The 27,369-nt window shown below is 41.8% G+C and overlaps 1 protein-coding gene and 2 long non-coding RNA genes across 3 annotated transcripts in view; 2 read left to right on the top strand and 1 right to left on the bottom strand.

The window, feature by feature from the left end:
- Window positions 1–27,369, top strand: part of LOC124281027 (E3 ubiquitin-protein ligase TRIM33-like) — an 85,185-nt gene that overhangs the window by 7,811 nt on the left and 50,005 nt on the right. The window lies entirely within an intron of this gene.
- On the top strand, window positions 691–5,209 carry LOC124281029. Its single transcript, XR_006899823.1, has 5 exons — window positions 691–741; window positions 966–1,051; window positions 1,379–1,436; window positions 2,091–2,144; window positions 4,445–5,209. It is a non-coding gene; the product is annotated as an uncharacterized LOC124281029 (long non-coding RNA).
- The window catches only part of LOC124281030, a 70,557-nt gene continuing 48,923 nt past the window's right edge, over window positions 5,736–27,369 (bottom strand). Inside the window, exons 2-3 of the long non-coding RNA XR_006899825.1 lie at window positions 26,479–26,486; window positions 5,736–5,934 (exon numbers count right to left, since the gene is read on the bottom strand). This is a non-coding gene — a long non-coding RNA (uncharacterized LOC124281030). The remainder of the gene's footprint in view (window positions 5,935–26,478; window positions 26,487–27,369) is intronic.

Raw genomic sequence — 27,369 nt, forward strand, 5'->3', positions numbered from 1 at the left:
TCTTACTTTTCAAGGCCAGAGAGCTCTGGAGGAACTTATCGACACATTTGGTGGTCTCGCCTCCAGTCTCAACATGGATCATATTCCAGATTCCCAGCCTACTTCACAAGGTGAATATAAATCAAGACAGTTTACGTTTAGATAATACTCACAGGGAATTGGCCAGTGTCTCGTTTGACTAATTGATTTGAACCTTTGCGTTTATGATTCATTCAATTTGAATAGTTTTGCATAAAACAGAATACTTGTTCTCAACTATATTTATGTTTCACGTATGCAAAGAAATATAATACTTTCAACTGATTTAATTGTGAATATAAGTTGTAACGTGACAATTAATTATCGATGTCGTTTTAAATTGATCTTGTCTGTATTCTATTTCAGATCTGCTGACGACGATAAGGAGGACGAGAAACCATCATGGTATGATGTCATGTTACAGTAAATATAGTCTCCAATTATCCGCACATGTATCCATGTTTATATATATGTGTGCGCGCATGTGCCTGCGCGCATTTGTGTTTATGTATGTAAGTGCATGAGTGCGTGTGTGTGCTTGCGTGCGTCCAACTGTGTGTGTGTGCGTGAGTTTGTGTATGTGTTTGTGGTTGATGGATAGACAGATGCATGTATGTACACACACATACTGTGCTCAACAGCTGATCTGTTTAATGCGAGTGTTGTTTCAGATGCATGAAGGGCGGTGGCAACAGCTACAACAGATGATCCATCGCATCCGAGGTACATTGCGACACCATGGTGGGGACTACATAGCAAATACCACAAGCAACTTTCAAACCTTACAGTGTATAATAACCAAGTGCTTAAATCATCATTAACTGAAAATGTAAATGTGTTTTCTACCGACCTAATGTTACGTTTTATTGACATAATCTTCTATAAACACCAACAATCACATCCTTGTATCAAATACAATACAAACATATGTTTTCTTCTGTGAACAGAACTCAAAGGATCAGACAGCAGAATGGCGAGATCACAGGAACCTGAACAGCTAACATCACAAGAAGTGCATGGCATTGTCACAAATGTACGTCCAATATTTCTATGAGGATTCTGGGTTTCATCAGTACTCACTTCATGTCGCAAGGGACGTCACAGTGGATTGAGAGGTCAAGCCATCATTTCAAATGAGTGCATGTCCTCGTACCATGTAGGTAGTTAGGTCATAACTCCCAATCTCAGTCACAAGTATGTTTGTCAGGAACCTGGATAAACTCACAAACACTTTCAATAATGTATGAATATGCATTCTCTGAATTTATGGTACATGATATGGATGAAAGTCAACCGAATAAGGTTATACACAGACAGTTTTCTGTATTAATGCATGAGTAGTGTACACCTTTACTTTCAGCTCATAACCTGAGCATTCATCCCCGGCGAGACAATTCCACGTGGTATTACGTTGCAAGGTATGTACACTCTGGTTTATTTTCGTTCTACCAGAAGGACATGACCCGCTGTCTCTGTTCGCGAACAGGTACCCTCATTGATCTTCATCAAGCCGTTCATAACATTTTGTCTTGAGGACCCAATGAAATCTCTTTCAGCAGAGACGATCGCGTTTCTACATTTCAATTGAGTTCCCATAACAGAACTAGTTATTCGATAAATATTCATACCTACAAAACCACAAATTGCAGTTTAGTAACTGCTGTTTAATTTAGACTTGGATAACATGGAATTTCACATTTTGTCACGAAATCAAGAAAACAGGCATTCTTCATGTCCCAAAACCCTAATTACACATGGCTGTGAAACGTGGGTCAGCTTAAAACGAAAATAGCGTTTTCAACAACTGCATGCTTGAAGTGTTTAGTTCATTTAAGTTGACGATTCCAGCCTGTGTATCACACTGTTGTTGATGTTACAACAATTATCTGTGATGACTTCTATCAACTTGTGCCATAACCACATCACCTCGACGCTCCATGGTATGACTTAAGATATGTAAAGGCGGTTGAACCATAACCCACTGACGAAATATCATGTAACAATTACTTCATATCTTATCTATGTTCAGAAACAAAAGTGTCATTGTGATGTTTTAAGCTCTTCTTTAACAGGCTATGCCACATTGTACAACATAAGACAGGGCCGCAGTCTTAATTTCATCATCTGTAAGTAAATTTCAATCATCATGAGTATACCATCAAATACAGACCTCTGTTGGAGAGTGTAGCTCGAAACCCAACTTCATTAATGACGCATCATGTAGTTTCGTGCACTTCACTCAATCCAATATCAGACATAATTTTCTTTGGGGTTTTCATGATGATAGATAACTCACTCGAAAAAGGTCTTGATATATCCGATATCACATTTGTTATATCCTAATCATAATTAACACTTATATATTTTGGGGCATCCCTGACTTGTTACTCGCCAAATGAAGGCCAATAACGGTTTGGATCTCACAAATTCCGATGAAGCCAGTTGAAATGATGACCTTTTAAAATTGTAATACTAATATAATAATAGTTCTAGTCCGCTTCTATGGTACTCATATCCAGGCACATTATTACTTTCCCTTCGTCTGTTATAATTGTCGTGTAGAACAATGTTACGTTTTTTGTGATGGGATTATAATCACTCTTTCTCAAACATTTTGAATGAAATATATTTAGATTCTGCCCCAGCTAGATTTCTTGTGGATGTGCCCTTTTCACTCACTGTTGGATGCGACCGCCTCCGTGGTGTAGTGCTTAGAGCGTCCGCCCGGAGAGCGGAAGGTCGCGGGTTCGATCCCCGACCGCGTCATACCTAAAGACTTTAAAATATTGTACTTGTTGGTCCCTGCCTGGCGCTTGGCATTAATGGGTACATCAAGAACTGGTCGGCTCGGAGTCAGTATAATGTGTTTGAGTGGGGTATTCATGCTTCACTGCAGCATGGTATCTCAGTGGGCTAACACTATAAAACCAGCTTCAGTCTGGGCTAGTACAAGCAGCCGCACATACACATACACATGCATGCACGTCGTCATATGAGCGAAATATTCTCAAGCACAACGTTAAACCCAATTTCACCTCACCTCACCTCACCTCACTGTTGGATGCAAGAGTTACATGACCGACCCTTAACACTCCTTGCAAAGCATCAGCGAGCCTTTCCTACCCTAGCTGGTGAAGATCCGGATTTCAACAGTTTGAATCTGGTGGTCCGGCCACCGCCTTGGCGAGGGAACTCTTCACGCATTTACTCGTCTGCACCACCGCCCCACACCTGTGAAGATCCGGCTTAGAATTGGTTTTCGGGAATCTATACTTGTCGTAAGGGGCGGCTGACGGAATGGCGTGGTCAGACGTCGTTGACACATGTCGTCGTATCCCATTTGTGTAGATCGATGCTCATGGTGTTCATCACTAGAGTGTCTAGTCCAGACTCGAATATTTAAAGACCGCCATAGAGCTGGAATATTGCCGAGTGCGGCGTTAAGCAACAAACCAACCAGCCACCACCCAACAGATGTGAATGTGCATCATTTATAAGACCTCGTTTTAACCATTTCGTTATTTTCAAAATCAGTAGTTTCAGTGGTCCAAAGAAGGATAAATTGTGCCGAAACATGCTGCTTTAGTATATGATGTTATAATAGAACTGCAGAACCAGTAAATAGATTGGAAATGGTTATATACTGACCTTGTCTGAAATTGTTTCAATTCAACTCCTACGGACAAACGCCCCCAAAATAGATCAATTTTGAATCTGCAGTGTTCTTTAGTCTGCAGGGTTAAATATGTATATGTGTGTTTAACATAAAATGTATTGATCATTGCTATGCTGCAGTATTTATATATATTTAATTAAATCGTTTACTATCCATACCATTCACAAATACGTTTTTTAATCAACACACACGAACGGACAAATACCTTCCCCACACAGCGAGTGACATAAAACTGTGTTCAGTGATTGAAGCGGACGTAGAAGTTACCGGTTCACGTTCTGTCTGTTGAACACTTAAATGTAAAAATATCGCCAAACAGCACTTTTGTCTGTCTCATTCTTTATTATTTTGTGTTATGTGAGTTTAGAATACCTATGGTGATAGTTTTATAGTGAAATGATGTTGAAACATTCCTATAATTAGGGAGCAGTAGTGTCTATTTCTGACCGCCGTCACAAGAAACTAGGTCAAACTCAGCTGGGTGAAAAAAGTATTTAAACCAGTGGTTATTTGTTTACCAATGCATGTAGAAATGTATGACAAACAATTTAAATACCCATCTGGATAGTATCATGTCGTTATTATTACTATCTAGGGCACGAGTATCGTTGTATTTACAGACGGACGAAAATGGCAGCCGAACATGTAGTGCGCTGCTTTGGAATCACTGACACGGGACAAACAATACAATGATATATTGTAGGAAATACAGTTGCTAAACTCAATAAAATAACAATTGTATATTTCCAGGTCCTAAATTCCAACTGGACGCTGGTCGAGTCAACACAGACTGCTGCCATGTTACTACAGACGGTGAGCTAGTCGGCCGCCCGCCCGCCACACAACACACGGACAGTGGCAGGCTACAGAGATTGTGGGGCACGTGTAGCTCCACCCCCATCCCCCTTCCTCCATCCCGCTCTAGTGTCACCCCTGTCCCCCACACAACACGATACTGGGAGACCAACACCAGGGTGGGTGTGGTGGGTGGAGTGTGGTTGCCTGTCCTGGAGGTGGGTGTTGGGGAGGAGAGCCAGGTAGACAGTGGGGTGTGTGTTTGTCACCAGCGCCGCTCCTGGTGTGTCAGTGTAGGGAGCTGTGACACACACCGGGGAGTCTCTGTACCATGGTGTATCTGGCGGGGGAGGGGGGGAAGTGTTACAGAAACACAATGTCTGACACACCCGGCACACAGGCCACCCTCCACCTATGGCGTTGTGTTGGATGTCGGGAGGGGTAGAATAGGATTTATTGACGTAGACAGGTCGGTTGTTTTAGGGAAAGTTGATGTGGAGTTCAAGGAGGATCTTCTCCCTGTGTTTTCTGTCTGTCCGTTCAGTGACTGCACAGTAAACATGAAGGTGGTCAGTGGGGAGGAGATCCTCATGTCTGACATCAAGAAATCACTCATTAATGAAGCCCTGGCCTAAGAAATAAACTAAACATGACCCAGTGTAAACTTGTAAATATCACACATCAACTTTATCAGACAAATTCAATACAACAGAACTGAAAGAAGCGGACATAGAAGTTACCTGTTCATGTGTTGTATGTTGTGTACAACAATGTAACAAGGTTAGCTAAATATGTCGGTTTTCTACATGACACTTTTCATTTGTGTACTAGCAGCATTTTACATCCACACAGGAGTATTGTTATGATTATTATTATGTGATAACTGATCAGTTTATGAAACATTTCCCACATTTCTGGGACATGTCACAACTAACAACTGAGTTGATGACTGAGTAAATGTTGTTTCAAATCATGAATATCTTGACATATTGCGTTACTACTCTGTGAAATAAACAATTTAAATACCCATATGTAGAGGCTAGAGATTGAAATATAATATTTGTAGCTGTAAAATAGACATGTTTATGTCAGTTCAGTTAGACAATGAAAGTGATTGAAGCGGACATACAATGTCCCAGTTTAAATGTGCCATAGTACTTGTGTCGGGAGAGAAATGTAATTACTAAACTGTCTGTCTCGTTATTCTATCAGTCCTGTTGTGTTTGAAAATAATTTAAATTCCCCACAGAGGGTTTGCTATGTGTTGTTTTTTCTTGGTCAATTTATCCCGATGTACATTTATTTGTGTGTATATAATTGAAAGTTGAATTGTGTGTGAGTTACTGTCGTGAAACACTGGGTCTACCTCTGACAAAGGGGTGTGTAGAGATGGATGTGCCACTCTTAGAGTTCCACGCAAATTTTAATACCAGGCTTTATTTTTGCTCGGTATGACATGGGTTGACCTTATACAACACCTACCGTCTATCCCCGTTGTGTTGGACGCAGATCTGCCTACTCCTCCATTAAATTACAAGACTTAATCAGGGGGATAAATCATCACCAGAATCCCGCTTTAGAGAACTGTTTGTATTCAACATAGACTTGTTGACTTACCTGATAAATGTATGTTTTGACTTTCTATGTTTCTTATTGTATGTATATGATAACGTGTCTGATGTTCATTGTGTAAGATATGCTAGGTATTGACTTATGTTATTTTATATGCATTGGAATAAATACTGGCATCAATGCTGACCGATTTTTTTGCTGTTTACCGTGTACAGAAAACTGCCCACCTGAACAATTCTGTTGTATACTTGCTTCACCGATTAGTTTTTGGTGTTGTCTGAATTATGTAAATTAGGTGATTCATATATATTTTATTTAAGTCCGCCGAGAAAGTAGAAATACTGTTCTCTCTAGGATAGTAGTGATCTTTAGATTCTTTTTTAATGTGATTTTACAAATATCAAAACATCTAGGCGGGCCTAAGAGAAATATATTGTACGTTTCGCTTTATCGATTTAGTTTTGCTATTGTCATTCTTTGCTATTGCCAGTCTGTAGGTGACCCGAAAGTGAAACTGTTAAGAGGTTCAATAACAATTCTTTCTGGGACTACGTAGGATCTATATATTTCATTTGTCATTTATATATCCAAACAAAATCTAAATTTACCTGTAAAAATATATGCTCTATTTAACATAGATTTTCAATGTAGACGGTTGTTAATGATGTTTTTGGGTGGTAGTAATAATCGAGATGTAGTTAGTTCGAAGCAGTTTTACCACTTACATTGATGAATGTGTTTTCTATAATCACAATGCTATTGAAGATGAAGTCCATGTCGTGTATCACGAAATGAGGATTAATTAATGACACTTTAAACATGGTAATTAATATTCACTTAAGACGTTTCCGCATATCTCCAGATGTTAATGTAATAATTGTAAACTGTTCTGTAACGTGTATTTTCTTACTGTATGTTACTGTAACTGCCACTTCCTTTCCCTATGCAAGTTGCAAACAAACAGACTTTGTACCATGAGTCTTGAAGCCATTATACAAAATAAAACACCGTCTGTCTGTCTGTGTCTCTGTCTGTCATTATTATATTATGTCAAAATATTCCAGTCAGAATAATATTATTCAGTTAGATGCATAATTATACGTATGACAAACTCATAACGTCCATTTTTAACCCCCGCAACGCGTTTTCCGAGAGTATTCAAATGGCCTCCGTCCGTCTGTGCACATTTGTCTTTCCCGGAGCTGAACTTTAAAACTGTTCAATATTTCTTCACCAAACTTGACACATCGATAGGTCTGGTGGTGTACTGGTGCCTTTAGGTAGTTTTGGATTTCTGATTAAAATATATTTTGCGTTTCCATGGCAACAAGTTTGACTTCGACAGAAATTGGTGGTAGTGCTCTTTTCCGGTGCAGAACTTTAAAAAAAACCTTTCTGCACTCTCCTTCCTATTTGCACTATAGTCACGGACTTGGGCGACACATATCATTGTATCCCAGATGGATGCTCATGCTGTTGATCACTGGATTGTCTGGTCTAGATTCGATTATTTACAGACCGCTGCCATATACCTGGAATATTGCTGAGTGGGGAATAAAACTCTCACTGATATACACCAAAACATTTGACATAGTCATAACCAGTGGACATATAGATAAAGAGTATTTTGCCATTGCGGGGAATATTGTTGACTTTGTCTTCTTCTTATACCATATTTAGATCATAATATATTATATTCATTATTATATCTTTTACCAGTTGTATTTCATTCCATTCAATTAAATTTTTTCACCAAGGAACAGATACATCACATAGTGGGTCAGTCTACAGTATACACTTAAAAACAAAAGGTATTGGGCCAGTCTACAGTACACACTTACATACATGACGTAGTGGGTCAGTCTACAGTACACACTTACATACATGACGTAGTGGGTCAGTCTACAGTACACACTTACATACATGACGTAGTGGGTCAGTCTACAGTACACACTTAAATGACGTAGTGGGTCAGTCTACAGTACATACTTACATACATATCGTAGTGGGTCAGTTTACAGTATACACTTACATACATGACGTAGTGGATCAGTCTACAGTACACACTTACATACATGACGTAGTGGGTCAGTCTACAGTATACACTTACATACATGACGCAGTGGGTCAATCTACAGTACACACTTACATGACGTAGTGGGTCAGTCTACAGTACACACTTACATGACGTAGTGGGTCAGTCTACAGTATACACTTAAAAACAAAAGGTATTGGGCCAGTCTACAGTACACACTTACATACATGACGTAGTGGGTCAGTCTACAGTACACACTTACATGACGTAGTGGGACAGTTTACAGTACACACTTACATACATGACGTAGTGGGTCAGTCTACAGTACACACTTACATGACGTAGTGGGTCAGTCTACAGTATACACTTACATACATGACGTAGTGGGTCAGTCTACAGTACACACTTACATACATGACGTAGTGGGTCAGTCTACAGTACACACATACATGACGTAGTGGGTCAGTCTACAGTATACACTTACATACATGACGTAGTGGGTCAGTCTACAGTACACACATACATGACGTAGTGGGTCTATTACATACGTAGTAAACAGGCTACTACACATACATGATGTAGTGGGTCAGTCTACAGTACACACATACATGACGTAGTGGGTCTGTTTACAGTAAACACTTACATACATGATGTAGTGGGTCAGTCTACAGTACACACTTACATGATGTAGTGGGTCAGTCTACAGTACACACTTACATGATGTAGTGGGTCAGTTTACAGTACACACTTACATGATGTAGTGGGTCAGTTTACAGTACACACTTACATACATAATGTAGTGGGTCAGTTTACAGTATTCACTAATATACATGACGTAGTGGGTCAGTCTACAGTACACACTTACATAACGTAGTGGGTCAGTTTACAATATACACTTACATACATGACGTAGTGGGTCAGTCTACAGTATACACTAACATACATGACGCAGTGGGTCAGTTTACAGTGTACACTTACATACATGACGTAGTGGGTCAGTTTACAGTATACAATAATATACATATAATATAAATAAAAGATCAATATTCTAACCCGGACCTTCACGGGTCCACGTTATTTAGACCAAAAGGAAGGATAACAATATCTTGATGAACAACGTCTTTATTACAGTGCGAGCCACGTTTCAATGTAGGTTCTAACACAAGCAAGTGTCAGTTTTGTGTTCAAAATGGCATGTATTTTGAGGCTGTTTTTTCAGGACTCGGAAATGTTAGCCTGTTAACTCCCGCGATTCAGTGTCAGCATTTAACGGTATGTGTGATAAACATGACGTTTCTTTTTTTCATGCTGAAAATACGTTTTCTTTTTATCTGCCATTGAAGATGCTTAGTGAAGTTCAATACATTGTTGTAGGTCTTCCTACACTGTATTAATGGAGGGGGGTGAATATAAACTCATGTGTCATGGGCGGAAAGGCAGTGGGGCTGTTTGGCTCCGAGTAGTGTTGCGTAGTGTTGCACAATGTGCGATAAGTTGGGAAAATGGTATTATAGCCACTTCAGCATGGTTAATAGACTGAATTTGAGAAAGGTTATTTTTCTTGACATTGGCAAAAATGTCTTCATATTTTACGTGAGCTCTTTCTATTAGTCATAACTTGAAGTTGTGGGTATAGAAAAATGTCCAATAAAGAAGGTCTGAAAAAATATAGAATAAAACAATGGTGAAGGTGGGATCGATCCAGTAACTTTATGGTACGAAGAAACCATAAACTGTGACTTCCGGACCACTCGATGGGTCGGTGGATAAATTCAATGGAGGGGACGGTGGGGTGGGGTAGGGTACCAAGAAACCATAAACTCTGAGTTCCGGACCACTCGATGGGTCGGTGGATAAATTCAATGGAGGGGACGGTGGGGTGGGGTAGGGTACCAAGAAACCATAAACTCTGAGTTCAGGACCACTCGATGGGTCGGTGGATAAATTCAATCGAGGGGACGGTGGGGTGGGGTAGGGTACCAAGAAACCATAAACTGAGTTCCGGACCACTCGATGGGTCGGCGGATAAATCCATTCGAGGGGACGGTGGGGTGGGGTGGGGTGGGTAGCCTAGTGGGAAGACCCGGGTTCCATCCTCATCCTCACACCCCTCCCGGGCACTGTCACAGCAGTAGTTCACATTTTGCTGGGATACAGTATCCATGGATATTATGGATAAAGCCTGTACGCCTATGACACTGTGTGTATAAAGTCCTACAATGTACAACATTAGAAAGGGACACACGGCCGGCCGGTCAGCCGGCCTTCCTACCTACCTTCCAAACCCATGTGATATGAGTGATTTCCCCTCTCTACCATTCATACAATGTAGAAAGAGCGTGTTTCAATGTTGCACTGTACACTGTTTGTTGTTTTTTATGTCGCACTCAACACCTTTCCAGCTCTATGGCCGCGGTCTGTAAATAATCGAGTAGAGTCTTACACGACTGGCATTTCTGGAAACCTTTTATCATTACGAGGGCCTCTGATAAGTGATCAGAACTTTTGATAATTGTTTACACTGTAGATGTTCATGATTCAACCTTCTTTATTCAGTATCAAAGGCCTGCAGTCCAGAGTACATGTATATAAGTAGTGTACATATAGCCAAGTCACAATGTATATCATTTACATTTATAATGGATAAGTTTCCCCATTACAAGAAGTAAATGAAGCGTTCGTAAAATTGTCGGTTGTCTCCCTTAGCTGTTTGATTTGTGTGCACTTCAGAATATACAGCGCTAAAGATTCTAACCAAATTTACTAACGTCAGGAAATACTCATTTTATCCGGCGGCCATATGAACAACGTTGGCTCGTCACGCCGTCTCTTGGGTAGACTATAGAAAATTGTATTGATTGCAATTAGCTCATAACTAAGCAGTTTCGATAATTATTGAAATCTTACAACTTGCCAGCATTTATGTTGCTCATGCGTTTTCTTTTTCGCTTTTTGCTTTTTGCTGTCTAATTTGTTATACATTATATAATTATGTTAATCATTTTGGTATCTCAATTTCATGGAATATACTGTGTACTTATTATTCTATCAAAGTACCGAAACGTATTATCTGTATGCTTTAATGGTATTGGGTGAAACTTTTAAAAGTACCTTCGTACAGAATTTCCAGGAAATAGAAACTGAAAATTACCAGATAAATGGAAAACTAAATTGGATAAAGATCGCAAACAATCATGATATATATTCCACTTTTTAAATTATCAGTGTGCAGATCATGTCACTAACATAAAAACTTAAGGATATATGGTGACAAAACTGGGTTCAATCTTGAATGTATAATAAATGTACCAATGTATATACTTTAACAGTATCAAGGAATGATGGGGTACACTCGTGGTTAAAGCGTTCGCCTGTCAGGTCAAAAACCGGTGTTTGATTTCCGACATAGGCACATTAAGACTGAAAATATATTATTTTGATATAAGGCAAAGATCTTAATTTCAATTGAAAAAAAGAGACGAAGTAATTTGGAAGATTCACAGACTAACATCTATATTGGGGCTACAGGTGCAGGATACATCTTCAATTATAAAATCACATTCCAAAAAACATCAGATAAAGGTTAAAATGACAAGCATATTTATTGGTATCTTGCCAAGTTCTGTCCTCTCTCCATATTTCCAGACAGCATAACATCACCTTTGGCCGGAGTTCCAAATAATTTGACACCGAAAGTCTGTCAGTTAACGCAAAGGAAATAACCCTTGTGTTTTAAAATGATGCCTTAATCATAGTCACAATGAAGTGTAGGTTGCCATGCATTTTCTAGTCTGTCTCACAGTCCCTGAACCACATTATTTTCCTTACTGCTTAGTCTGTCTCACAGTCCCTGAACCACATTATTTCCCCTACTGCCAAGCCCTCTCTGCAATGCTAAAGTCTTAATGAAGCAAGTCTAGATCTCCTCAGGTCCAGGGTCTGTTAACATCTGCAAGAAACCCAACTCACTTTGGGGGTCGGGTTACAAAGTAAACATATCTAACTGCCATGGCTGGCCGGACTGAATCTCGTGTCTCCCTAGCTGGGGCTCCTTTTCATTTTAAATAGGTTTGTTTGTTACTATCAAAATAATATATATTTAGACTCTAAGTGTTTGTCTATGTATTTTCCAATATGATGGAAATACTAATACATGTATTTACCAAATAAAATTCTAAAGGTGCCTTTCTTCAAGCAGTGACTTAAAGCCACACATAGCTAGACTTGCTTAGATGATAGACTTCATATAAGGCATCATAAATATTTCACAAACCCTTAGCCTCATTAGCTTATTGCCTCACCACTTGCGAATTAAGCGTTGTTATTGGAGATGTTGGTCCCGTGGGTGTTTGGTATGGCACTCCATAACCCGAACCCAGCAGTGAGTTTTCCTAGAGACGGAAGGGGAGAAAATACCGTTCTGTGACTGTGATACAGACTGGGACAAGATATGGAAAACCAAAAGTTTGGACAACAAACCATTGTTTGGGTGTTTTAATTGTAAATATGATTCAAATAGCCTAACCTAGATTTCGACATCCTACGAATGTACATTTGGTGGAAAATATACATTCATCCCGAGCCACGGACGAATGTTTATATATAATTAAAACATGTAACAGCACTAGTATCCATTTTGTCTTTTGTCTTCTACCCGTCAGAACTAGATTAACAACTAGTCACTGATATGAACATATGTTACAGAAAAAAAGTTCATAGTAAAAAAAATATATAATATAATGAAAAGGAACCCTGAGACTTTCTCCTGAAGCTGTGGAAATCTAGACTTGCCACATTTTGTAGACTTGCGTGGGCTTGGATATATTTGCTTCAGGGTCTGTAAGACAGACGACGTCCCAACATACGCTCAGTCACATGTGTCTCCAGGTCACGGAGAATCAGTGGTTAGAGTCCCGTCTTGCAATTGTCGTGCGTTTGCCAGGCGCGTAGCAATCCATTTTTTTTCGTGTAAGCCCTATGGGCTGCAATGATTTATATTATAGGTGGTATTGAGGGCTTGCCCAACTTTCATTTTTTATGAGACCTGAAGAGTTATCGTTTGACGTTTGATGATTTCAATAGCTTCAAAATATTGTCGAAATTGAAATGTGATTTCCCCATATACAAATATGTTTGGACATAGTTTACACATGTCTGCTGCATTGATACAAGACCATACATCGAGTATTTGGTGATTTTTCTAAAATAAATTATAAACAAATTAAAAATAAACAACTGCATTTCAGTGATGATTCACATATAATCATGACTGTAACAAAACATCCTCATACATGTCGATTGAAAAACAAAGGAGGTAGGGAAGGATTACTGGTGGTGAGAGTAATCCTTCCCTACCTCCTTTGTCCATCTGGCTTCCATGCTCCCTCCTTTGTGCTTGATATCACAACTATTGTACGTCAACTCATCAATTGTATAAACTCAACTCTAATCACAATCAATCACTCTGTACATCAGCCTCCTCTGCTGTAATCACTTATCAAATATCGAATGTACATCAACCTTGTTAATTGTATATACTCACCATACAGCTATGTATATATTCTCCTTGCTTCAGTTGTTGTATCACTTGCTTGATAACGGTGTTAGTACCTACACCGAAACGTCGCACTCATTGCAATAAAGAAGTTGTCTATCCATACAAATCAGTTTTCCTTCATCTTCACAACTTCTAAAATGCCTCTCAAAGAAACGATACAGTTATTTCCAATGTTGTAGAAAGCACTCCACTTACTTAGGAAAACACTGAGATATCGTGTTCATGTCGGAATGATATTTTCAGCCCCTGTCAGATCTGAACTTGAACATGCGAGGCCTGCGTCTGTGTCAGACTAAAGGCCTACAAGATGTTTAGCAACACTGGGGCGTAATAGCCATAGATCTTCAAGGGAACAAACAAACAAGGGAATATATATCTTGTGAGAATGACTTCTCCGACAGGGAAATTTACAGCAATGAGACATCACAATTACTTACGTGATATTTACTCGCAATCTGAGTTATCGATCGTCAACTTAAACAGGACAATATAGACGAATTTCACAAAAGGCACGGAGATCCAACATGCCTATGATATACTCAGAGAACGCACCCGCCTGTGCTTTCCGGTCACAATCGCTACATGATAAAAACAATTTTTCATTTCATGTCTTACAGAATATATATAATTTGATATGGGATTGTTTGTTATCGTATACTTTTGCGTTAGTGAAACAAATGTGGACAAGTTTAAGTTTATGTATGGCGTTGTTTCAGCAAAGGCTGAGCGAATGGAGAAATAACATTGTTCAGGCACTGTGAGACTATTAAGGAAGGTCACATGCAGTGCAATAATATTCCAATTATGTACTGCCACAAAATATTTTACAGTAGTGATGCGCGAGCTGAACAGACTGAAGAAATTACGACTTGGTTCGTGTAGCATATTTGGCTGTGCTTCAAGAGAGACAAAGTGCTATTCTATTGGGTCAGCTAGGGACACTTTCAAGGACAAAGGGGCAACGCATCGCCCTTTGTTCACCACTGAACCTTTTAATCCCTCGAAACTTGCACCTCACAAGATTTGCCAACACCGCAGACAAGGCGTAACTGATATATATGGTAGCAAGAGCGAGTGCAGCTTGATAAGGCGTGTGAGCTTGCGTAATACTGCTTTCTTTGTCAGGCTCTTTTGGTGATAAGAATATTGAGATCATGTGAACGTTCATTTCAAACGTATTAAAATGTGTGAAAATGAAATTACATGAACCAAGTAATTCACATGATGGAAACATATGATCATCTTGCTTGAGTACAGGTAAGATGAAGGTGCATGAACCGTTCATATACATACCCATGAAATCCGGTATGATACATAAATATCTAGGGTATGTAAATATTTGCAAATTTGCAAATTTACATATGTTTCCCCACCTAAGTAAATTCACATGTTTTCAACCCGAGGAAACTTAGAACGAAATCGGAAAGTTCAGCACCCATTGAAATTCAAAGGAATGCATTGGATATACTGTATGATCATGTATTTACCGGGGTATCTGTTTTGCAATTCATATTTGGAAATCCCAGACAATCCGGTCAGGGCATACATGAACGAGGTGCTTGTGCATACGAAAATGTACGATGAGCATATGTTTCAAAGGTATAGATTCATATGAAATATATGCCCGAAGTTAGGAAATATCTGAAAACATACGTAAATCCGGCCATGGCATGTATTTCCTACTGTATTTAGGTTGATTTCAATGGTTTACTATCCAGCTTTTGGTCCTGTGAATGTATATCAGTAACAATTATAATGATTAAGTTTCCCATCAACAAAAGTAAATCAAGCGTTCGTAAACTTGTCAGTTGTCTCCCTTAGTTCAGCTGCGTGCATCCCAGAATATACAGTGCTGAAGATCCTCTGCAATAACTTTCCTAAGTTTGTCTACATTACATAAATTACTGGTACCAATACTTGTACAAATGGTGCAATTAGCCAGGAGGCTCAGAGACAGTCAGGGGAGAGAGTAAAGTAGCCAAGTTTGGAGGTAAGCCAATCAGTCCAGTCCATCTTGACACATCTATATTTCCAACTAGATTCATAACTAAGGGAACTAACCCTGGTAAACTCATCTCCCAGGGCCGTCAACAAAAGGGGCGGGGGAACCGGAAGGGTCAAGCTATGACTGTCAGAGTCGGAGGCTAGCGAGAGATGAGGTGGGGGATGGTGGGAGGTCATGGGCCTCCATGTGTTCTACAGTCTGTTTACGATAAGCTTCCTGGGTGTATGTTCTCTGGAGGTCCACCCCTCACTCTGTTCCCAGAGGTTGAATGTATAAATTTCTGAAAGAAATGAATACATATGTACATTTGTTATAGAACCATTTCATAGTCTGAATTACTTCTACTTCTGTTTTCTTAGAATGAGACAGTGTATAAGAGAAAAATGTTATTTTATGTCAAATACATGAAATAATTCATTTGCTATATAAGTATTTGAAAATATTTTGGACAATAACACAGATTAATTATATGAAACTAACTTCACAGTTTCATTTAAAAAGAATTCCAACACTTTCAGTAGTAATTTCTACAAATTACACAAAATATTAGGAACTGGTTATGGCGGATAATTGATCAGTGGAAATCACAAGAAGATATATGAAGAAACCATTCCCCACTTGGGCACAGTAAAGGTGATTATGTTAGTGAATGTAGGCAGCTCCACGAGTAAGTTTCTGCGAACATTGATACACCTGAGGGAACCACAGGTCACAGTAAAGGAGATTATGTTAGTGAATGTAGGCAGCTCCACGCGTAAGTTTCTGCAAACATTGATACACCTGAGGGAACAAAGGTAACCAACCTGGCCCGGGAGATGTGACATGTCCTTTGTCCATGGCTATAAATATGTGCAAAAGCTATTAGAGGGTAATGAGCTGTGTACTCTACGTTCAAGGTTATCTTCCACAAAGTTATTCCCTACTAAATATGGGGGATTGGGGGATAATTTTGTATCATCAGTCCAAATGAAAGCATGTAGGTTGTCATATTTCCAAACATATGCCATTTTATGTACTTAACAAGTCCATGCGCTTTCCTAATTTTCCTATTTCTTCTGGCAGTGAGAGAAGCTTGTTGTTACTGGCCAGTAAAACCCCCAGGGTTTGAAGATGACATAATGTCGTTGGCATTACATACAACTGGTTCTCACTAATATAGAAAATTGATGAAAATCTGTGCTTGGAAACATGAAAAGAAACCATTCCATTCCATCGTACCCCACACCCACCACCCCTACCCCATCTGATTTGTTCCTGTATTGCAGAAAAACATATCTGTAGTATAACTAGATAAACAAATGTCACATTACCTGGCTCTATGTTCTCACAGGTTTCCTGTGTGTTTATACATACAGTTGGTGGCAACCTACCCTGGCCATAACATAACATAACCCTAACCCTAAGGGGATCTAAGGACAAGGGCTAACCCTAAGGATCAGAAAGGGGTGTTGGATCAGAAAGGGGATCCAAGGGCTAAGGATACAGTTGGTGGCAACCTACCCTGGCCCTGACATAACTAACCCTTGCCCTTTGAACAGCACTTCTAGGTAATGCACATAAAAGGTGTGAATTATGGATGTCAATTGCTTTATTATGAGGAACATGACGTTTCAGACAATAACAATATTCTTACTGCTTCATTGGTAAATCATTACTGAAACTATCGAGAAAGACCCCAAACCAAACCGTGCCAACACCCGACCATCAAAGAGACATTAGCAATCACCTAACTTCAGATAGACTAAGACATTACCATCACAGAAGCTGACAAAGGCATGTAGTCAGCAACTCCCCAGGCCTACTCCAACTCGGCAACAACACCCTCTCCTACAACACCATCTCCTACAACACCCTCTCCTACAACACCACCTACAACGCCCTCTCCTACAACACCACCTCCTAGAACACCCTCTCCCACAACACCCTCTCCTACAACACCCTCTCCTACAACACCCACCTCCAACACACCTCCTACAACACCCTCTCCTACAACACCACCTACAACACCTTCTCTTACAACACCACCTACAACACCTTCTCCCACAACACCACCTACAACATCCTCTCCTACAACACCACCTACAAGACCCTCTCCTACAACACCACCTACAACACCCTCTCCTACTACATAACCCTCTCCTACAACACCACCTACAACACCCTCTCCTAACACCTACAACACTCACCTACAACACCCTCTCCTACAACACCACCTACAACACCACCTACAAACCCTCACTACTACTCTCCTACAAGACTCACCTACAACACCCTCTCCAAGACCCTCTCCTACAACACCAAGACCTCTCCTACAACACTCTCTCCTACAACACCACTCTCCTACAACACCACACCACCTACAACACCCTCACCTACAACAACTACACCTACAAGACCTCTCCTACAACACCCACCCTCTCCTACAACACCACCTACAACACCACCAACCACCTACAAGACCCCTCCTACAACACCACCTACAACACCTCCTACAAGACCTCTCTCCTACAACACCTACCTACAAGACCCTCTCCCTACACCACCACCTACAACACCCTCTCCTACACCTACAAGACCCTCTCCTACAACCACCACCTACAAGACCTCCTACAACACCACCTACAACACAACACCTCTCCTACAACACCACCTACTACACCACCACCTACAACACCACTCCTACAAGACCCCTACCTACAACACCACCTACAACCACTCTACAAGACCCTCTCCTACAACACCACCTACACCCCTACAAGACCCTCTCCTACAACACCACCTACAAGACCCTCTCCTACAACACCACCTACAAGACCCTCTCCTCCTACAATAACACTACCTACAAGACCTCTCTACTACAACACTACCTACAAACCCTCTCCTACAACACCACCTACAAGACCCTCTCCCTACACCACTACAAGACCCTCTCCTACAACACCACCTACAAGACCCTCTCCTACAACACCACCTACAAGACCCTCTCCTACAACACCACCTACAAGACTCCTACAACACCACCTACAAGACCCTCCTCTCCTACAACACCACCTACAACAGACCCTCTCCTACAACACTCACCTACAACACCACCTACAAGACCTCTCCTACAACACCACCTACAACACCTACAACACCCTCTCCTAACTCTACCACCACCTAACACCCACCTACAACACCTCTCCTACAACACCACCTACAAGACCCTCTCCTACAACACCACCTACAAGACCCTCTCCTACAACACCACCTACAACAATACAACACCTCCTACAACACCACCTACAAGACCCTCTCCTACAACACCACCTACAAGACCCTCCTACAACACCACCTACAAGACCCTCTCCTACAACACCACCTACAAGACCCTCTCCTACAACACCACCTACAAGACCCTCTCCTACAACACCACCTACAAGACCCTCTCCTACAACACCACCTACAAGACCCTCCTACAACACACCTACAACACCACCTACAAGACCCTCTCCTACAACACCACCTACAACACCACCTACAAGACCCCTCTCCTACAACACCACCTACACCCTCCCACAAGACCCTCTCCTACAAACACCACCTACAAGACCCTCTCCTACAACACCACCTACAACACCACCTACAAGACCCTCTCCTACAACACCACCTACAAGACCATCTCCCTCACCTACAACACCACCTACAAGACCCTCTCCTACAACACCACCTACAAGACCACCTACAACACCTCCTACAACACCACCTACAAGACCCTCTCCTACAACACCACCTACAAGACCCTCTCCTACAACACCACCTACAACACCACCTACAAGACCCTCTCCTACAACACCACCTACAAGACCCTCACCTACAACACCCACCTACAACACCACCTACAAGACCCTCTCCTACAACACCACCTACAAGACCCCCACCTACAACACCCTCTACCTACAACACCACCTACAAGACCCTCTCCTACAACACCACCTACAAGACCCTCTCCTACAACACCACCTACAAGACCCTCTCCTACAACACCACCTACAAGACCCTCTCCTACACCACCACCTACAACCACCTACAACACCAGCTACAAGACCCTCACCTACAACACCACCTACAACACCCCTCTCTCCTACAACACCACCTACAACACACCACCTACAAGACCCTCTCCTACAACACCACCTACAAGACCCTCTCCTACACCACCACCTACAACACCACCTACAACACCGGCTACAAGACCCTCACCAACAAAACCACCTACAAGACCCTCTCCTACAACACCACCTACAACACCACCTACAAGACCTTCTCCTACAACACCCTCACCTACAACACCACCTCCTACAACACCACTCCTACAACACCACCTACAAGACCCTCTCCTACAACACTCACCTACAAGACTCTCCTACAACACCTCACCTACAAGACCCTCTCCTAAGACCACCTACACACCCTCTCCTACAACACCACCTACAACACCCTCTCCTACAACACCACCTACAAGACCCTCTCCTACAACACCACCTACAAACCCTACACACACCACCTACAACACACCCTCTCCTACAACACCACCTACAAGACCCTCTCCTACAACACCACCTACAACACCTACAAGACCCTCTCCTACAACACCACCTACAACACCCTCCTACAAACCACCTACAACACACTCACCTACAACACCACTCTCCTACAACACCACCTACAACACTCCTCACCAACAACACACCTACAAGACCCTCTCCTACAAGACACCTACAAAAGACTCACCTACAACACCACTCTCCACAACACCACCTACAACACCACCTACAACACCCTCTCCTACAACACCACCTACAACTCCTCTCCTACAACACCACCTACAAGACCTCTCCTACAACACCCACTCCTACAACCACCTACAACACCACCTACAACACCCTCTCCTACACCACCACCTACAACACCACCTACAACACCGGCTACAAGACCCTCACCAACAAAACCACCTACAAGACCCTCTCCTACAACACCACCTACAACACCACCTACAAGACCTCTCCTACAACTCCACCTACAACACCACCTACAAGACCCTCACCTACACCACCACCTACAAGACCACCTACAAGACCCTCTCCTACACCAACACCTACAACGCCACCTACAACACCCTCTCCTAGAACACCACCTACAAGACCCTCTCCTACAACACCACCTACAAGACCCTCTCCTACAACACCACCTACAAGACCCTCTCCTACAACACCACCTACAACACCCTCTCCTACAATATCACCTACAATATCCTCTCCTACAATATCACCTACAATACCCTCTCCTACAATATCACCTACAATATCCTCCCCGACAAGACCACCCACCTGACCATCCAGAAAGACCCCACTGACAAACTAGCACCTCAACTCAAGAATACCCTAAAATCAGGGAATACCCTTCACCAGGGAAGAAACAGAAATGATGCCATCTTCATCCAGCAACATAAGCTGGAGATACGGCCATAATGAAGATACACAAGAACCCACCCAAAGCTAAAATGCTTGTCTGCTACAGAGGATCTGTTTTCCACAAAACCACCCAGATCCTTTCCCGACGCTCAGCCCCCTTATACAAATATGGATCTTTCCACATCAGCGAATTGGTTAACCTACTAACAGACGCTTGTCTCACAGACACCATGGTCAGCTATGACGTCATCGACTTCTTCACCAACATCCCTCTACCAGAAGCCCTTGACATCACGCGCAACAAGTTACAAACCAGGACTGACGACCTAGACTCCACACACACCACCAACAGCATCGTCAACCTTGAGTCCAGCTGCTTTGACACCTTCATACAACACCTTCAATGACATGCCCTGCAAGCAAATACATGCTCTCTATGATCTGCAAGCAAATACATGCTCTCTCTATGATCTGCAAGCAAATACATGCTCTCTCTATGATCTGCAAGCAAATACATGCTCTCTCTATGATCTGCAAGCAAATACATGCTCTCTCTATGATCTGCAAGCAAATACATGCTCTCTCTATGATCTGCAAGAAAATACATGCTCTCTCTATGATCTGCAAGCAAATACACACTCTCTCTATGATCTGCAAACAAATACATGCTCTCTCTATGATCTGCAAGCAAATACATGCTCTCTCTATGATCTGCAAGCAAACACATGCTCTCTCTATGATCTGCAAGCAAATACATGCTCTCTCTATGATCTGCAAGCAAATACACACTCTCTCTATGATCTGCAAGCAAATACATGCTCTCTCTATGATCTGCAAGCAAACACATGCTCTCTCTATGATCTGCAAGCAAATACATGCTCTCTCTATGATCTGCAAGCAAATCCACACTCTCTCTATGATCTGCAAGCAAATACATGCTCTCTCTATGGGTTCCCCTATGTCACCACTCTTACTGAAATCAGACGTCTCCACAGCGCCATTCAAACCCCTCTGTTGGTACCGGAAGGCAGAGGACACATTCTCACGCCCTCACATCCCTTGTAGCATACAGTCGGAGAGGGTATGCATAATGCAGTAAATACTGTACACCACATGTGTAATACTATTGGGCACAGTGAGAAGATATATAAAATCACCTACCCTGCACAATCTTCCATCTCATGGCTGTGAAGAGCTGTGTCCGGAGGTTGTGTCAGTGGCGGCACTGTCATCTCTGTCAGGGTCTGTGAAGAGGTGTGTCCGGAGGTTGTGTCAGTGACGGTACTGTCATCTCTGTCAGGGTCTGAGAAGAGCTGTGTCCGGAGGTTGTGTCAGCGGCGGTACTGTCATCTCAGTCAGTGTCTGCAACAACATCCAACACAATGAGTTCAACTAACTAGCAGCCAAATAAACAAAGATAATCCGGCATTGCTCTAGATGTATTAATGCTCTGAAACCATAGTAACCAACACCATTGATTACGTACGTTTTCTGGCAAATTTAGATGTGAAGATGTATTGCCCAGGGTACCAGGCTGTGTGGCATCGGTTCAGCAGCAGGTCTGTGGCCCTATGGAATGAAAACAAGTAACTCCATTATTGATCAGAGCAATGAACAATGATCACTAACTGCAGTGTGTTTTAAAATGTATGAATTAATAATTAATCCAAAGAATGCTACTGAGCATGGTGTATCATTACGGAATATTCCTAAATTTAAGAAACCAAACTGAGTTGTACAATCCAGTATTTAAATTGTTCATTAATATACATTCCACATGAGAAATGTTTAAGTTATGCAGAATATATAAATATACTTACTAAAAAGGGTTTAATGCGCCTTTATAAACACAACAAGTGAATAATATACATCAGAGAACTCACCCTCCAGGCTTTGTGGCACAAACTTCTTTGGGAATATTAGCCAGAGCAATTTATTATGATAAGGGTCTTGAGTCCCAATGAGGGTTCCGGTGAAACCCCTTATCTAACTGTCGTGCTGGTCTGCTTGGGGGAATTTACTCAGCAAAGAGTCCGAAGTCACAAGAAGCTAATCACAGTTTTATTAACAAGAACAAAAACAACATGGGGTGGCCACAGAGAGTCCATACAAACCTCTGGGCTGAGGGCTATAGCTCACCTGTGTTGGGAGTCTAAACCCTACTTACAAACATTTGGTTTTCAAACTATTTATCTACAATTGAAACTATACAGAGATTAAGATTGGTTGACTGATACAAAAGTGGGCGTGCCCTATAATAGCCAATGAAATACAGAAAATACAGAATGGGGTGTGTCCTATATGACCAGACAGTGGCGAGTACTTAATCCTGTTAATCCTATTTCAACTGGCACTAATCTTGTTGGCACATTTACTATATACTTGGATGCTTACCCTGGGCTAGATCTCTAACGAGCCTAATTTGATGAGTCAGTTATATGTGATGACATGTTTACTTCATAATATAAATAAATCAAAGCAATTATTCAACAGTGTATACCTAGCTTTGTCTTACTGAAAGGTGTGACTAACAGCTTGAGTCCTTGATACCTTAGTCCAGGATTTAACTTGAACATCTGTGAAATTGTGCAGACGTAATTACAGGACTGTGTATACAGGATTGTTTCCCTGCCCTTTGGATATTGCATAGATGATAATCTCACTAGCGGTAGTGCCCATACCGTTACGCATGCAGTGCCACATTTGTGACGTCACACTGACTACCACACTGACTGTTATTCCACGTTCTGTAAATGAACAAAAGTGTCTGAACCACAAACACCTATACTGCTGACTGAAAAAAACAATACCACAGAGCAAACACATACTTGAATGTAAATAATATTTTAAAAACTATTTTATGTTATATCTAAACATGCTTTGCCATTTCCCAGGTAACCTTTTGTACTATATAAACAATGATGTCTACAACGCGTGAATTAATCGTTTCATATCATCATAATGTTTGCATGAAAATCACGAAAGTATACAGTGGAAGTTATCTGTATAACATGCCGAACATTACAGTTGACATGACCAACAGCGCGACACCGGGTGTTACACAGAAGAGAGTGGTAACAATGAAACAGGAAGTTGCGGAAGTCTCCCAAGGATGTAACCATGCACTAATTGGTGGGGGGCAATAAATCCCATATCGTTTGGGCTGGGAAGGAAGGCTGAAGGGTCGTTTTGCTCTGGATAATGTTGCACAGTGTTGGACACCCTACACACAGTATCATTCATAGATTGTCTGATATATTGCAGCTGAATGTTGTGTATTTGATGTGATAATAGTATTGATAATAAGATATCTTGATAATGTATTGATATCCAGCCCCAGAAGGTTGATCTGTTGCATACCAATGTAGTCGGCGCCATTTTCGGCCAAGTTTATCAGCCCACAATACGGGCTTGAAACACGTTCATAAATGCTGTGTTGGGAAAAACGCCCATCACATGGGCTTAACTTGTTGTTGTTGTTGTTGTTGTTGCTGTTGTTGTTGTTGTTGTTGATGATGATGTCATTGTTGTAATTATTGGTTGTGGTGGCGTGTTGCTTAACGCCGCACTCAGCAACATCCCGACTATGTCGTGGCGGTCTGGACCAGACAATCCAGTAATCAACTGTTTGGAAGTCGGACTGGCTGTGCGTGTGACCGTGTCTACTGTTTTACAGGATTGGACATGATACACACACTGCGATAGCCACTGAAGCCAGTAAAACAACAAACAGCGGACAGTACAACAGGTTCGAATCGCCACATGGGTACAATGTGTGAAGCCCATTTCTGGTGTTCCCCGCGGTGATGTTTATTGCTAAAAGCGGCGTAAAACTCAGTCAGTCAAAAGGTGTTTTTTCCTCAAATTGGCAAAATGTCTTCATGTTTTCCGTGAGTTCTTTCTATTAGTCATAGGTTCAAGTTCTCTGTATAGAGGAAGGTCTAATTAAGGCGTCGTGAACAAATATTGTAGAAAACAATGTTGAAGGCGGGATCGACCCAGGAACTTTTGGAATTGCTGCAATGTTAGTTTCGTCCCTATATGTCACAGGTACAGGGAAAAGTGCCGTGCCGTGCCGTGCCGTGCCGTGCCGTGCCGTGCCGTGCCGTGCCGTGCCGTGCCGTGCCGTGCCGTGCCGTGCCGTGCCGTGCCGTGCCGTGCCGTGCCGTGCTGATTCTTGCTATCGACTACTAGTATGCATCCATGCATCCACCATCCATACATACATACATACATACCGTGGCGTGGCGTGGCGTGGCGTGGCGTGGCGTGGCGTGGCGTGGCGTGGCGTGGCGTGGCGTGGCGTGGCGTGGCGTGGCGTGGCGTGGCGTGGCGTGGCGTGGCGTGGCGTGGCGTGGCGTCCTAAACAAACGTCTTTGAGAGGCATTTACATGTTGGGGCACGAAGAAAGGATAGCAATTAACGAGCGTTCGGTGTAGGTGCTGACACTTGCTTGTGTTAGAAGCTACACTGAAACGTGGCTCCCACTGTAATAAACCAGTTGTTCATACATTTAAAGTTATCCTTCCCTTTGGTCTTAATAACGTGTGGTGGGCAGGTTCGAACCCGGTTGATTGTGTCTCTTATTTCCTCCTTTTGAACACCTCCACGTTAACAGAGGCAGTGCTAACTAACTAACTAACTGAAGCGGCCTACAAATTTCGGAAAAGCAGCCGTTCACAAAAACTAATGATCATTTTCACGACGTGGCTCCAAACCTGATCCAAAGTACGAGATGATTTTCACGGCTTTAGTTTTATATGAACTATGCTCATATCTTGTTTATATAGAAGGTATAGGAGTAGTTTTCACTGTGGATTAGTGTGTCTACAAAGCAATAATTTCAAGAACATGAGCGTGTCGAACCCAGGACATTCAGGATGGGAGTTCGACGCGCTTCCATGTGCACCAGTCGACTTCACAAAGATGATTGGTTGGTTGGGGGGTTGGGGAAAATGGGGATGTGTGGTTTAAGTTTCGGTACTGTATCACGGTATTGTATATCTGATCACCTGATATCGCCATACCCTCACAAATTAGCTGTCTGCTGACATGAGCAGTGCAGCAAGAAGTGCTATCCTGCTGTAAAATATTATAGTACATATATCTTCTTAAGTATTTAGCTTGGCTTGATTCAAGCTTTCAGTAATGATTGATTGATTTCATATTAACTTATATATTGTATTGCAAACAATACAAAAATAGGACACCCCACAAATGCTAGTGTCTCTCCATTTCTCTTTCGGCGCCCTTCACTCATCCAATCCTCCCTTCCTCTACCCGAGAACCGAGCTTATGGTCAAGTCTTCTTCTTGGACGGACAGCAGACGTCTGGAAATCTGTGACGTCAGAACCAGCGATGATGACGTCACTACCTCTGTACTTGAACTCACAGGCCTTAATTGGTCCTGAGGCGGCAAACAGTGGCGTGCTATCTGCTCGAATTTCAGGTAACCTGTCTAGAAACAGGGGGTTATTCATCACGGAATTACTCATTCTAACATGGTCAGTCGTGTTAACCAAACTGTTGTGGTTTAAACATATGTTAGTCACGGTCCATTAGGGCCAAGCAAACACGATATAACATACTATGACAAACATTTAGCCTATTGTGGCACGATTCGAACGTGAATCGACGTGTTCCTGATGGCAAAGGAATCAGCCTTGTTTTGGGGAGTTGTTGTGTCTATTTATAGTTAGGGGATATGACTTGGGTGGGACAATGTGCCCTATTCCCTCATGAAATAATGATGGTGTTTTTAGAGCGGGACCCCTTTCAACGTTAAAGACTCTCATTCGACAGGAAGGATTGTGCTCCCTTCACTTGGCTAAACTGAAGGTAGCGTGTACTTCGGATGTGCAAGTAGGGCTTTGTTCTACGATATATTGATATGAAGTGCGTGAGTGAGTGATTGGGTGAGTGAGTGAGTGAGTAAGTGGGTGGGTGAGTGAGTGAGTGAGTGAGTGAGTGGAATTTTGGGGGTAATTCAGTGAAACATTCCACTGCATGGCAAAAGAAAACACTTGTTTTTCATGTAACATGGACTCATCAAGTATTTTGTTTCATTTACATTTAACTGTTAAATGTAACACTGTTGATGTCATTTGACACAGTGACAAGCCCAAATATCTATGGCAACCTTAATTTGTAGAAACAGATCAAATAGATATCCATTTGACTAAATTACTGATGTCATCCATTGTGGCCAATGCATTCCCATTTTGAGTAATAACGCAGGGTGCACATTGTGGCCATAC

Source organism: Haliotis rubra, unplaced genomic scaffold (genome assembly GCF_003918875.1).
Source record: "Haliotis rubra isolate DU_JTF1 unplaced genomic scaffold, ASM391887v1 Scf278, whole genome shotgun sequence".
Lineage (NCBI taxonomy): Eukaryota > Metazoa > Mollusca > Gastropoda > Lepetellida > Haliotidae > Haliotis > Haliotis rubra.